This window comes from Capsicum annuum, chromosome 11 (assembly GCF_002878395.1).
Source record: "Capsicum annuum cultivar UCD-10X-F1 chromosome 11, UCD10Xv1.1, whole genome shotgun sequence".
Taxonomy (NCBI): domain Eukaryota; kingdom Viridiplantae; phylum Streptophyta; class Magnoliopsida; order Solanales; family Solanaceae; genus Capsicum; species Capsicum annuum.
In genome coordinates this window covers 79,920,498-79,936,755 of record NC_061121.1, presented here as the reverse complement: position 1 = coordinate 79,936,755, position 16,258 = coordinate 79,920,498, and positions in this window count along the sequence as shown.

The window sequence follows — 16,258 nt, the reverse complement described above, 5'->3', positions numbered from 1 at the left end:
ATAGTTTATATAATTTAAAAAATTCACTACAAGAAGAACAACACAAGATAATAAATAACATTGAAAATCTAGAATTAGATATACATTATAGTACAGATAGGATAAATTATTATTCAGAAATTTGTAACTCTGCAATTACTACAGGATAAAATAATTAATGAATATATCTTACGAAAAAAGTAAATTATTAAAAGATATTGAAACAAAATTTAAAAAATATCCACGCACTAATAAAAATAGATTCACTAGAAACCTACTAAATCTATTATACCTATTAAATCCGCGCACCCCCTACAAATGGTATCAGAGCCCAGCAACTTAAAACGTACGGAAGTAGGTCACATTAGCAAAGGAATTCAGGTTCTCTCCAATCAACATACTTTCTCTCCAATCAACATACTTTAGATCATATTTTTTTTTTTTTTTTATAAAAACAAGTGATTTAATTTAACGATATGTCACAACAGAAACTGAAAAGAAGAAGAATTCAATTTGTATTTGAAATGCATATATAACCTTAAAATAATCACATATAATGATTATAATATTATTTAAACTTGTGATTAATATTTTTGTGATTATAAAAGTTTCTTATTATGAAAAGCTTTAAGTAACTTGTTTCTAAATTTAAAAGTGTATCACTTTTTTAGGAACAGGGGGAATAACGTAACATATTTTTTTTCTTTTCTTAATTAACAATAAGGAATTATAGATACAAAATAGGTCTCTTGTTGACTTTTTTGGATTGTGCAATCGTCTAAACTCTAATGTGTGATATGCGTGATTATAGACTAAAGTTATCATTTCACCTCTAAACTAGTCATCTCAATTTATTTTAGAACTTAAAATTAAACTTTCATTTATTTACCCCCTTAATAATTTTATAATGAATTAATTTCAACCTTTAATGCTGATGTGAAATTTAAAAATATATATATAAAGACATGTGATTTTTTTTTTTTTAAAAGTGCACTAATATATATATATATATATATATATATATATATATATATATATATATATACATGAAAAAATAAAGAAAAAAATAAAAAAGTCCCCCTTCCCCTCTCACTAACCGAACTAGGGCATGGTCGTGGCGGGTATCTCAAGTCCCACATGGATCGGAGATCACCCCCACTACCTAACCGAACCAACCACAAAACACCCCAATGTTTGATGAATTTCAAATATATAACAAGATAGTGTGCAACAAACTTAAGGAAATTCAAAAAAAGTCCATAACCAATGATCGACCGACCGGCCAAATGACCGACGGACATCGCTCAATCTCCACAGTAATCCAAACAAAGCCTTATAACAATGAACCAATTTTGAATATTAATAAAATGTCGGGAGATGCACCCGGCTATAGCCAAAAATAAGTCTAAACAGTCTGAGACATAAGAGACCAAAACATGAAATGTACACTTCTGATGTATGAAAGCTTACCACTTCAATGTCAACTCACGAGCTGATCACGAATCCTAATCACTGCGCAGGAGGAGTAGAAGTATGACTAATTCTTGCATCGTGTGGGAATACAACACCCAAAGACGATTTGTGGTTGGAGTGCTAGCATAAAACTCATGGATAAGGATAACAAAATGACATGGTCCATAGTTCAAAATCATTCAAAACCAATGCATGTAATTAAATATATAAACATATTTATGTATATCACATGCCAGGATAGGGAACAAGGCTTAACATGCACTTTAAAAACTTTAGCCTGAATCGTGTAACTCAACCATCATAACATGTACCCACGGTCTATATGGCCCTTAGTGCGTGTAGCCGCACAAACTGGAGAATAATCTCACATATATGCACAGGGGACTCAAACCTCCCAATATTATACTAAGGTGACTTAAGCACCCGATCATGTAATGATTTTACAGGGGACTCGAACCTCCCTAATCATGCAATAATAATGAGGGTGACTCGAATCTCTCTAGTCACTTTGATCTTGCGTCGGTAAATACAATGTTCAGTATCGATCACCCGACCTTCACTTTCACGACTCAGCTACACAATCCTTATTAGAGCCTAATTAAAATAACTATCACACATTTCCATTCATTGAACTATATTCTACATCAAGACATACATTGTTGGTATCGCCATACCAACTACACTTGCAAGGTAATAATAACATGACAAAAAAATTTTCATTAACTTGGGGAATACAATTCCCTTTGTTCATTAATACAGGGTGGGAAACACCGAATCCCTTTGTCCATTAAATCATACCATGGTATTTGAAATACCTCTTTATATTATGCAATAGTTCAAGATTAGTTTAATTTTACAAATTTTCGCAGTTCTTATAATTAAAAAATAATTTCACATTGTGGGGTTGGGGTCATGAGCACTTCAAAAGACATAAGTTTGGGAAAATCACAATTTCCTAGTTTATTCACCGTACCCATGCACCCACACATTAAAAATCATAATTAAAGCATGAAAATCATAAATAAACTATAAGAAACATTGTTCAATTCATAAACGTTCAAAACCCCCAACCTTTATTTCAAAACCATTATACACATCACATTTACAATACTTTAAAACACATGCCTTCAACAGATTAACAATGAGGGAAGAGTAACATGACTTAAACACCAAGAAATTTGGAGAGGAATTGACCCTTGATCCCTTAGATGACTAACTTGATGAAACCCTAGCTTGACTTTCTTGGGGGAATTTAGAGAGCCTTTTGGAGTGTTTGAGAAGTTACTTAGATTTTTTTTGACTGCTAATGACACCTTAACGGGGTTATAAGACATGAGTTTTAATTTGGGTAACAGAAAAATGTCCAGAATGCCCTTTTAAGTAAAAGCTAAAAGAGTGTCGCCTTTGACTACGCGTCAATCAGTGACTCGTAGCCACTACTTATGGCTCATCACCACGAGTCATAACCAAGACAGTCTCTAGGACACCCATATATTTTTTATCCTACGATTCACGGGTACCACTCATAATGAAACCCTACGACTCGTAAGGTCCAGTCTTAGTCAATATAGAACCCAATTGGGTGAACACTGGAAATCCTACGATTTGCACCCAACGTCTCGTAAAAAGTTCTTACGGCTCATGGTGAGCCACTTGTACTCAGAGCAGAACTCTAAATTTCTAATTTAGTTACGATTCCATCCTGATGACTCGTTATGAGTATTTATAACTCGTACCCTTGAGTTGTACCCAAGATACAAACTCAAACACCATTCATTGGACACCTTACGACTAAGGTCACCTAACCTATCAATATATCCTACAACTCGTCAAGTGAGTCGTTTATAGGACAGAAAGCTAAGAACTCAAAAAATTTTCGAGGACCAAAATTCAAGGGTGTTACATACTCCCCCCTTAGGATCATTCGTCCCTGAATGGTAGGACAAGGAATTATTAGACCAATTTGAATTCACATACCTCTACTCTTACCTTTAACAAAGATAGAAAACAAAGATGCCAAGGTAATCACTCTTTCCTTTAATAAAGTCAAAAAACAAAGATATTAAGAAATACATATACCTTAAGCATGATTATCTGAAATAGGAAACATGACTGGATACTTGAACTTTATGTCCTCCTCGGCTTTCGAAGTAGCTTCCTCCACCTTTTGGTTCTCCAAAGAACCTTTACCGAAGCCATGTCCATCGTTCGCAACCGATGGACTTGATGATCTAAAATCTCAATTGGCACTTCTTTATGGGATAGGGAATCTAAGGCAACCACCTCCTATAAAGAAACATCTATTGAAGGATTAACCACACACTTCCTCAACATCGAAACATGAAACACCGGATGAATGGAGCACAAACTAGAAGGAAACTCTAATTCATAGACAACATTACCAACCTTCTTCAAAACCAAGTACGGACTGAAATAACGAGGACTGAACTTCCTCTTATTACCAAACCGTATCTCTCCCTTCATGGGAGACACCTTTAAGAACACCCAATCACCAATATTTAATTCTAACTCCCTATACCTCACATCTGTGTAGGATTTTTGGCGACTTTGGGAGGCCTTAAGTTAATCACCTTAACCTTTTCCATGGCTTGGTGAACCAAATCAGCGCCAAACAACTTATTTTCACAAACCTCAAACCACCCAATAGGAGACCCATACCTCATATCATATAAGGCCTCAAATTGGCATACCAATGCTAGAGTAATAACTGTTGTTGTAGGCAAATTCTATGAGAGGCGGGTGGTTAACCCAAACACCCCTAAAATCAAATACACAAGCCCGAAATGTATCTTTAAAAACCTAAATTATCCTCCCACTTGCCCATCTGTTTGCGGGTGGAAAGTAGTACTAAGAGTCATCTTAGTCCTCAAACTTCGCTAGAATGACCTCCAAAAGTGAGATGAGAACTGAGTACCCCAATAAGATATAATGGAAAATGGAGTACCATGCAACTTCACGACCTAAAAAGCAAACACACAGAAATTAGATAAGATTCAAGACCTTAGACTCTAATGCTTAAAATAGAACAACAAGAAATAAAGACATTTCTAAATATCTCATAACCTCTCCCTTATAAGTGTGGCATGCTATACACCCATAAATGAGACTCTACTTGACACGGATTTTTTGGACACCCAATGACACAAAACTTAGGCTTTGATACCATCTCTGTTACAGCCCAAACCAGGGCCTGACCGTGGCAGGTATCTTAAGTCCTATATAGATCAAAGATTACCCCTATGTACCTAACAAAACCAACCATAAAATACCTCAATGTCAGATAAATTTCAAACATACAATAAGATAGCATGCAACATGCTTAAGGGGACTCAAAACAAGTCCATAACCAATGACCGACCGATTGTCTAAAAGACCGACCGACACTGTCCAATATCTACAGTAATCCAAACAAAGGCTTCTAACAATGAACCAAAATTGAATATCAATAAAGTGTTTGGACATACCCCCGACTATAACAAAAAATAAGTCTAAATAGTCTAAGATATAAGAGACCAAAATATAAAATGTAGACTTTTGATGTATGAAAGCTCACCACTTAAATGTCAACTCAAAAGATGATCCTAAATCCTAATCACAGAGAAAGGGGAGTAGAAGTATGACCAATTCCTATATTGCATGCGAATACAATGTCAGAAAACTGTTAGTGGTCGGAGCGCTAGCATAAAAATCAGGGATAAGGATAACAAAATGACATGGTCCACTATTTGAAATCATTCAAAACCAATGTACATAATCAAATGCATAAACATATTTATATATATATCATATGTCGGGATAGGGAACAAGGCTTAACATGCACTTTAAAATTTAGCCTGGATTGTGTAGCTCAACTATCATATATGTATCCATGTTCTATATGAGCCCCAGCTGTCACCCCCTAGCTTGGCCACAGTGCGTGTATCTACACGAACCGGAGAATAATCTCATATGTATGTATGGGAGACTCGAACCTACCAATCATATACTAAGGTAACTTAAACACCCGATTATGTAATGATTTATGGGGAACTCAAATCTCTCTAATCATGTAATAATAATGAGAGAGACTTAAACCTCTCTAGTCACTTTCGCCCCTGGGTCAGTAATGAGGTTTTTAGTATCAATCACTCGGACCTCCAATTTTATGACTCAACTACAGAAACTTTATTAGAGCCCAATTAAAACCGGTATCACACATTCCCATTCATTGAACCATATTCCATATTAAGGAATACATTATTGGTATCTTCATACCACCTATACTTGCAAGGTAATAACAACATGCCAAAATAATTACCATTAACTTTGGGAAAATAACTCCATTTGTTCATTAATACAGGGTGGGGGAACACTGACTCCTTTTGTTTATTAAATCATACCATTGTATTTCAAATACCTGTTTATATCATTCAATAGTTCAAGAATTGTTCAATTTTACAAATTTCCATAGCTATCATAATAATAAACTAATTTCACATTATGGAGTTAGGGTCATAAGCACTTCAAAAGTCAAGAGTTTGGGAAAATCACAATTCCCAAGTTGATATACCATACCCATACACCCACCCATTTAAAACCATAATTATAGCATGAAAATTATATATGAACCATGAGAAATATTGTTCAACTCATAAACATTCAAAAACCTCACGTTTGTTTCAAAATCATCATAAATATCTTATGAACAATACTTCAAAATACATGCCTTTAACAAATTAACATTGAGGCGAGAGTAACATGCCTTAAACACCAATAAATTTGGATAGAAATCAACCCTTGAGCATTTAGATGACAAACTTGATAAAACCCTAGCTTGACTTGCTTGAGGGAATTTAGAGAGCCTTTTGGAGTGTTTGAGAAGTTACTTAGATTGTTTTTTGAGTGCTAATAACACCCTTAAGGGGTTATAAGATGTGGGTTTTAATTTGGGTAAGAGGGAAAATATTCAGAATGCCCTTAACTTAAAAGCTAAAAATTATTGCCTTTGACTACAAGTCAATCTGTGACTCATATCCACTCCTTACGACTCATCACCACGAGTCATAACCAAGACTGTCTCTAGGATCCCCACACACTGTTTACCCTACGACTCACAGGTATCACTCATAATGAGACCCTACAACCCGTAAGGTCCAGTCTTAGTCAACATAGAACCCAATTGGCTAAATACTGGACATCCTATGATTTGCACCCAACGACTCGTAAAAAGTCATTACGGCTCATGGTGAGACACTCATACTCAGAGCAGAACTTAGCCACTAAATTTCTAATTTGGTTATGATTCTGACCCAACGACTCGTAATGAGTCTTTACGACTCATACCCTCAAGTCATACCCAAGATAAAAACTCAAACACCATTCACTGGACATCTTACGGCTAAGGTCACCTGACCCGTAAAGACATCTTACTACTAGTTAGGCAAGTCATTTCTAGGACAGAAAGCTCAGAACTCAAAAAAATTTTAATGATCAAGAACCCGATGTGTTATATCCCTCTTCCCCATTTCTCCTTCCCCTATCCGCACCCTATTCTAATTTATCTAAATCCCAATTCCCATCCCTTCTATCCTTCTTCAACCCCCCATCTCACCTCACTCCACCCCATCTTCTTTCTCTTTATGTCAAACTCAAACCCTTCGATCTCAAAGAAATTAAAGCTCGTGTTGATTTCAATTGTTTGAATTACTAAATCAAACCCTACATAAACTTGTGCGCTTATCCCACCCCACCAACCCCACCCCTTTCAATTTATGTACGACTTATGAATAATAGGAATTTATTCCTATTAAGCATAGAATATAGTTATTTGGTAATTTATAAGTTTTTCTTTCTCTAGTTTTCTAAATTTATTTTCTACATGAATCGATCACAAGTTTTACTGATTTTAAAAATCAACAGTAGGTGATGAACTGTACAGATATGGATGCACATAATTTTTAACTCTATTTTTATGTTTAAAATAAGCACATTTAGATTTTGGAGGAGATAAATTAGTCGATTGTTTTCTTCTCTATCTCAATTATCGTCTAAGATAAAGAAAATCAAAATGAGTTTATTAATGTGCAGGTGTGATTGTTGTTCTATGTAGCGGGTAAAGGGTGAGAATCTTTTATGTTACTAGTGAAATTCTTGGTGTTGTTTTAGTGGGTGGATTAGTAGGGTATGAGTAGCAATAGGGGAGGGGGTGTGAAGAAGAAAGTGAGCTTCTTTTTTGTTTTTATTATTTTTATCTCTCCCTCTCTCTCACACACGTATATATTAGTGACACCATTGTTTTAAATAAATTTTTATGTAGCATTAACATGACGTGTGTTTAATGCACCTCCCTTTGTGAGAGTGGTATTATATTCTTTATTTAATATACTATAAAGTTGTTACAAAGGGTAAATAATTGTCCATGAAGTTAAAGGTGTAAAGTAAGTTGAGTGGACAAGTTTAGTGGTGATTTCATGTCTTTTCTCTTGATTATAATTGAAAATGGGCTCAAAAATAGAAGTAATTGGATGTAGTATTCCAGTTTAAAACAATAAGTTTTTCCTCTTTTTTATGATAAGTCATATTGAATTAACTACACACCTTTCCTTTTTTTTTACCCTGTTTTTAAGGAGCATATATAGCAGAATTGCACTTTCTTAATATGAAAAATAAAATTTTAAAATAGCAAAAAAGAATGAGTGAAGATAGAACCTTTAATCTAAACTATTGGAGCCAGGTTTCGATCCTCAGACCTATGGGTTATGGGTCCACCATGCTTTCACTGCAGCACTTGGAGGTGTACAGACCAAACCGTCAGGTCAAACCGAACCAACGAACCAAACCAAACCGAGGAAAAAACCGACTTATGGTTTGGTTTGATTGGTTTGGCGTTAGAAAAAAAATTGGCCCTTCTTGGTTTGGTTTGGTGTTAACCAAAAAAAAATTAAACCAAATTCGAATCAAATCGATATAATATATATATATATATATATATTATATAGATGTGGCATATTGTAATTCTTGGACCTTAAGTGAGGAATGTAACTTTTTAATTTTAGCACAACAAATACAAGATTATAGACATATTTTTCCTTCTTCTTGCACTCTTCTATAGGCTCGGATGGCTCGATTAATATAAACTATCCAAACCTAATGTGGAAAAATAATTTAAATGAGGTCCACTACGTTCTAAGTCATGAATTGAATTATTATTTGCATCCTTACATAACTCTCATATTTTCCTCTCGATGTGACATCTATGAAAGTATGATCAAGTGTTAAATCATCCAATTTTAGCTCTTCAATTTGGCTTATAAGAATTTTTTCAGTCTCACACAACTTATAACTAAATTGTTGGACATTACATGCATCAACCTTTGCATTCAAGTCTCCTTTTAAGTAGTAAATATCTAAGCCAAAACTAAAAACCTTTTGAATAAACTCATGTTTATCTTTTGCAAGGAGTGTCAATATTTATATCTATCATACTCCTGTAATAATGCACTATATCAAAAGAATAACGATCAATAAAAAGTCCTCATCACTTCATACTTTCTCTTGCAAAGTTGTCATATCAAGAAAAGTAGACAAATACTTGATTACGCCCCACAACAAATAGAAAGTTAAAGCCGACAATCTCAACAACTTCAATCGATCAATCTACAACCTTATTCCCAGAAAACAACACCAAATTTTTTATGCTGCCCAAAACTACACCATCAAGAAGTATAAAGTGGTCGATATCAAAATATAGTAACCAAAATAGGTTGGAGTTGAACCCATAAGAATAGGCTAGAAATATCTCTCAAACTTGTTGGAATCACTGGACATTATAGAAAAGTATATAGGGTGCTTTACAATAGTTAGTAAAAGTAACAAGATTTGAATGTTTTTGGTTGTAAACAATCTGAAATGAATACTTGGTTTGTGTTCCCCTAGATTCTAACTCCATAGGATTATCATGATAAATTCAACTATCTCACTGCTACACATGTAGAATCTTACAAGTTATGTCTCACCAATAGTCTCTCGACACCCTATGGTGAATCTCATTTATATCCTCTCGGTCTTAGAGTGTTGTATTACTAACCCTTATCTTGAATCTCACTCAAATCACTATTTTAATCTTCTTTTCCTAGTCTCTACCTCTCTCTTGAGTTTGTATTGAATACAGGTGGGTTCCTAACATTTGCAACCATTAAGAAAGTAATCAAAGCATAGAAAATCACAATACCTGCAATAATAATGATCTCATACTTTCCTAACTTTGTTATTCCATCAGGGTTCCCACAACATTAGCTAAGGGAATTAACCGATCATAGTTAAGAAACAATTCATGAAATTCAGTAAAAAAATATAAAATTAGTCTCACAATAATAGATGAAGAAAACCCAAAGTCTCACATCAATTAATCAACCAAAAACCAATAACACAAGAATCCTAAAACCAAAAGTCAATCTTGGAATCAAAATATATTTGTGAATAGTATGAGTGCATAAGCTAATACAAAATTGTAAAAAGGGTATTTATGGATTACATAATAACCAAAGGAATCCTTTCAAAAACATAATACGGAAACTGAGTTGGTGGCTTTTTACGGTGCTACTTACGGGTCGTAGGTGGCACACACACCCATATATGGTCCCTTGTAGGTGAAAATTAAATCTTATTCTGTAGCTTCTCTGAACTTGTCCCTCTGACACTTGCACTGACACCTACGGCACCGTAGGTGGCACTTTTGTTCCATAGGTGGCACTTATGGGTCATAGGTGGCCCTTCGTATATGGCAATACCAAATTCCCAACTATGATTCTCTAAAGTTCAACCTTCTGAAACCTACTATAATACCTATGCCACGTATGTGGCACCTAAACCATGTAGGTGCCATCGTAGGTGGTTTGAAATCCAGCTTTCAACTGTTTTTCTTCTGTTTAGCTCCCAAAACTTGGTTTCCTATAAAACACAACACAAAACACATCATATCTAATGAAATAGGCCTAAATACTTACATATTTATCAATTTTAAGCATCCAAAGTTCCATAAAATCATGGCACATCAACCCCCCACCCTTTTCTTAGAGATTAAACAAACCAAGAAAAAGGGAAGTATCAGAAGTTCATGTCGATGTTGAAGGAACTTTCTGTTAATATTCTTTTTGTGGGAACATTAGAGCATATACCAGTCTATGTAAAGTTCATGAAGTATTTTATTACTAAAAAAGGATGGTGACTTTTGAGCCTTCTTATAATATACACCATTGTAGTGTTATTACTTCGTAATCTTTAATAAAGAAGAAGGAGGACCCCAGATCCTTTACCATTCCATGTACTATTAGGTCCTTCAACTTCTCTTGAGCTTTATGTGATTTAGGAGCTAGTATCAATTTGATGTTGTTAGTGGTATACAAACATTTGGTGTTGGGGTTCCCAAAACAAAATTTTTGAGGTTGTTAATGGCCGACCACACTATTAAGAAATTGGTTGGTATCCTATGTAATCTGTTGGTGAAAGTGGTGTCCTTCATATTTCTAGCTAATTTTATGATCCTTGCTTATGAGGTGGACTTCGAAGTCTCTATTATCTTGGAAAGGACCTTCCTTGCTATACATAGGGCATTGGTTGACATGGAGATGGGGCAAATAAAGCTCAAACTCAATGAAAAATTTATGAATTTTAATATGTGTCAGTCGATGCGACTACCCAAAAGATATATGGGTGGTGTCTTTGATAGAAACTATTAATGATAATGCATTAACTGTCCCTATTGAGAAGAGACTTGGGGTTAAGGCACTATTGGGGGTTATCATTGATGTGCTATGGAAACATAGCACACTTGATGCTTAAAATGGTGAAATTATGCATTAACTTAGGTTGTCTTATCTGATATGATGTGTGTTTATGTATTTTGAAGAGAAATTAGGTAGGAAGTGGAGTGGACTAAAAAGTAGAAGAAAAAGCTATCAAATAGTAAAATACTGGTATGGCTACGAGTCATTAAGTTGGCTTACGACTCATAGCAGAAAGTTTTAAGGAGACCAGTGCTTGACGATCTTAAGAATAGATGTTCCAGTGTTTACGAGTGAAGACCATGAGTCATAATATCTGATGATGACTCGTGGTTAGGAGTCACAAAGACAACAAACCTAAATTCCCCAAGGAAAAAGAGGTACTAGAGTGACTACGACTAAAAATAAATGACTCATAAGGTGATTATACAAGTCGTAACCACTGAAGACAGAAAGAGAGCTACGAAAACAGGTAGTAAGTCGTAAGGAGACCTAACGACTCATTGCATGAGGTGTGATCACAACCTACCTAGTTTTCCTATTCTGTTTTAATTAGGATTCTCTTGTTACTTTGAGACACAATAAATACCCTAGGTTTATTCTCTTGTTATGTTATGCACTTGTGATAAATTTTGGCATATTTTCACATACTTTGCTCGCTGATACAATTGTTCTTAGATTTTTGGTTTTGTATTCAATTGGAGATTCTAGATTTATTCTTTCATTATTGTGCAATTAATTACATGTCTTCTTCATTAATTTCCATGGGTTGTTCATGAATAACAGTGGCTAAATTCTTTGATTAGGGTTGTGGGAACCCTAGTGGATTAACTACGTAAGGGAAGTGGGAGATTCATTTATTCTATTATATCTGCATGTATTGCAATCTTATTTATGTTAATTGCTCCCATGCTACTATAGAAGCTTGGGTATTGCCTATATTCAACAACATCCTTGCAAGGGAGTTTGAGATTGGTAAAAGGAGGTTACAACAGCGATTCAAGGCTATCAACCCTCGTCTAATCATCTTGAGACTCAAAATGTGAGAGTTGTACTAAGGTTAAAGACAAGGGAAAACAAGGCGACACCCTGAGATTCACAAGGTGAAGTGTGGGATTTGTCAACACGTTCACGAGATAGTTGATAAGACATAGCTTGTCAACTTTGCATGTAGAGTAGTGGGTTAGGTGAATTAAGCACGTGAAACTTATGCAGTCAAGAATCCCAGGGGAACACAGTACCAGTGTTCATCTTCTATTGTTTATAAATGCAAGCATTCATGTTTGGTTACTTATTATTATTGATATTCAAATCCTCCATTTACTTTTCCATACGGCTTGTGAATTTTGTAATCAAAGCAAAAATAAATCACAATACATGTAGCAAAAATGATCTAGAAGGTTCTCATACTTCTCCTACTTTGTTATCCCACAAGGGTTCCCATAACCCTAGCTAAGGGAATTAGCCGCTCATAGTAGCAAAACAATCCATGGAATTTAATAAAGAAAGAATAGAATCAATCTCACAGTAATAGAAGAAAAAACCCAAAGTCTCACATCAATTAATCAACCAAAAACTAAGAAGACAAGAATCCCATGATCAAAAGTTAATCTTCAAATAAAAATATATTTGTGAATAGTATAAGTACATAAAATAATACAAAAACATAAAAAGGGTATTTATAGATTACATAGAAACCTGAGGAATCCTTTCCCAAAACAAAATATGAAAACTGAGTTGGTGGCCACTTACGACGCCACTTGTGGACCGTAGGTGGCATATACAACCCATAGGTGGTCCCTTGTAGGTGACAACAAAATCTTATTCTACAGCTTATCTGAACTTTTGGCCCTATGACACTTGTACTGACACCTATAGCACCATAGGTGGCACCTAGGAGACATAGGTAGCCCTTCGTAGATGGCAGTACCGAATTATGAACTTCTAATTCTCTGAACTACAACCTTTTGACACCTACTCTAACACCTATGCCACGTGGATAGAACCTACACTATGTAGGCGGCATCGTAGGTGGTTCCAAATCCATCTTTCAACTTCTTTTCTTCTGTTTAGCTCCCAAAATATGATTTCCTATCAAACACAACACAAAAACACATCATATCTAGCGAAATAGGCCTAAGTACTTGCATATTTATCAATTTTAAGCATGAAAAGTGTCTTGAAACCATGGCACATCAACCTCCCCTATCTTTTCCTTAGAGATTATAGAATAAGTAAGAAGAAGAAAAGTATTAAAAGTTCATGTCGATGTTGAAGGAACTTTCTATCAATATTTCTCTTGTGGAAGAATTAAAGCAGATGCCAGGCTACGAAAAGATCATGAAGTATTTTATTTCTAAAAATGGATGGTGACTTTTGAGCCCACTGATAATATGCACCATTGTAGTGCTATTGCATCTCAATCTTAGTAGAGAAAAGGAGGACCCCAGAGCCTTTACTATTCCATGTAATATTAGGTTCTTTAACTTCTCTCAATCTTTATGTGATTTGGGAGATAGTATCAATCTGATTTCGTTAGTGGTATACAAGAAGTTAGGGTTGAGGTACCCAGAACGACATTTATGAGGTTGTTGATGACCGACCGTACTGTTAAGAAATTGATTTGTATCTTATGTGATTTGTTGGTGAAGGTGGTGTCCTTCATATTTCTAGCTTATTTTGTGATCCTTGATTGTGAGGTGGACTTCAAAGTCCCTATGATCTTAGAAAAAACTTTTCTTCTATAGGTAAGGTATTGGTTGACATGGAGATGGGGCAGATAAAATTAAGACTCAATGACAAACTGGTGACTTTTTATATATGCCAGTCGATGCGACAATGAAAAAATATATGAGTGGTGTCTATAATAAACACTATTAATAATGATGCATTGATTGTCCCTATTGAGGAGAGACTTAGGGTTGGGGAACTAGCGACGGTTATCATTGATGTGCCATGGAAACATGGCACATTTGATGCTTAAAATGGTGAAATTATGCATTGACTTAGGTTGTCTTATTGGATCTGATGTGTGTTTTATGTATTTTTAAGGGGAATTAGGTAGGAAGTGGCGTGGACTAAAAAGTAGAATAAAAATCTCTCAATAAGTGAAGTACTTGTATTGCTATGAGTCATTAAGTTATCTTACAACTCATAGCAAGAAGTCATAAGGAGATCAATGTTTGAAGATCTTAAGAATAGATGTTCCAGTGCTTACGAGTGAAGACCATGAGTCATAATGTCTGATGACGACTTATGGTGAGGAGTCATAAAAACAACAGACCCAAATTCCTTGAAGAAAAAGAGCTATTGAAGTGACTACGACTAGAATTAAATGACACATAAGGTGACTATACAATTCATAACCATTGAAGACAAAAAGAGAGATATGACAACAGGTAGTGAGTCGTAAAGAGACCTAACGACCCATTGCCAGGGGCGTGACACAATCGACCTAGTTTTCCTATTCTATTTTTATTAGGATTCCTTTGTTACTTTGAGATACTATAAATACCCTAGGGTTATTGTTTTGTTATGTTATGCACTTTTGATAATTTTTGGCATATTTTCATATACTTTGATCGTTGATACAATTGTTCTTGGATTTTTGGTTTTGTATTAAATTGGAGATTCTGAATTTTATTCTTTCATTATTGTGAAATTAATTTTGTCATTATTATTGATTACCATAGGTTTTTGCATGAACATGAGTGGCTAAATTCCTTCACTAGGGTTCTGTGAGCCCTAGTGGATTAACTACATAAGGGAAGTGGAAGAGTTATCTATTCTGTTGTATCTGCGTGTATTGTAATATTCTTCATATTAATTGCTCCCAAGCTACTGGAGAATCTTGGGTATTGCCTATATTCGAGAACGTCCCCACAAGGGAGTCTGAGATTAGGAAAAGGAGGTTATGACAGTAATTCGAGGATATCAACCCTTGTCTAATCAACTTGAGACCCAAAAGGTAAGAGTTGTAATGAGGTTATATACAATGGACAACAAGGTGACACCCTGAGACTCACAAGGTTAAGGGTGAGATTTGTCAACACATTCACAAGACGATTTATAAGACATAGCTTGTTAACTTTGCAAATAGAGCAGTGGGTTAGGAAAATTAAACATGAGAGACTTAATGAGTCGAGAAGATAGGGGAACACAGTCCTAGTGTTTATCTTCTATTGTTTACAAATGCAAGCATTCAAGTTTGGTTACTTGTTACTATTGATCTGCAAATCCCCGCATTTACTTTTTCATACTGCTCATGAACTTTTTCAAGTTTGAGAGATTGTTCCACATATTCCCTGTGGGTTTGGCCCTAACCTTATTTGGGTTACTATATTTGATATTGGCCATATCATACTTCTTTGAGGTTAGTTTTTGGGATGCATCAAACTTTAACAGTGATGGTATAGATGAATATGATTAGATGGTAAGCGCACTATATGATAGAATTTCTTATTCTTATGCTCCAAAAAATTTAGATCTTGATTTGAAGAAAAGAGCGACTCCACCAGCTCGTCCATCTATTGAGGAGTAATCGGTCTTAGAATTGAAGGCCCTTCTATCTCACTTATGATATGTATTTTTGGGAGCTAACAATACCTTGCCGGTTATTATTGTTGTTGCTTTATTATATTTACAGGCTGAGGTATTGATTTCAGTGTTGTAGAGATTTAAGAGGTCCATTGTATGGACTATTACAGATATTTTAGGGATTTCACTCGGGATTTGTACTAATAAAATCCATCTTGAATCGAATTGTGTTCTATCATTGAGTACCAACATCATTTGAATCCACTTATGCAAGAGGTGGTGAAGAAAGAGATCATAAATTGGCTAGATATCGGTGTAGTTTACCCTATTATGGACTGCAAGTGGGTTAGCCAGGTTTAATGTGTACCTAAGAAGGGTGGGATCACTGTGGTCCTAAATAAGAAGAATGAGTTAGTGCCCATGAGATCAATCAATGGATAGAGAGTGTGCATGTATTATTAAAATTTTAACACTTGGACACAAAACGA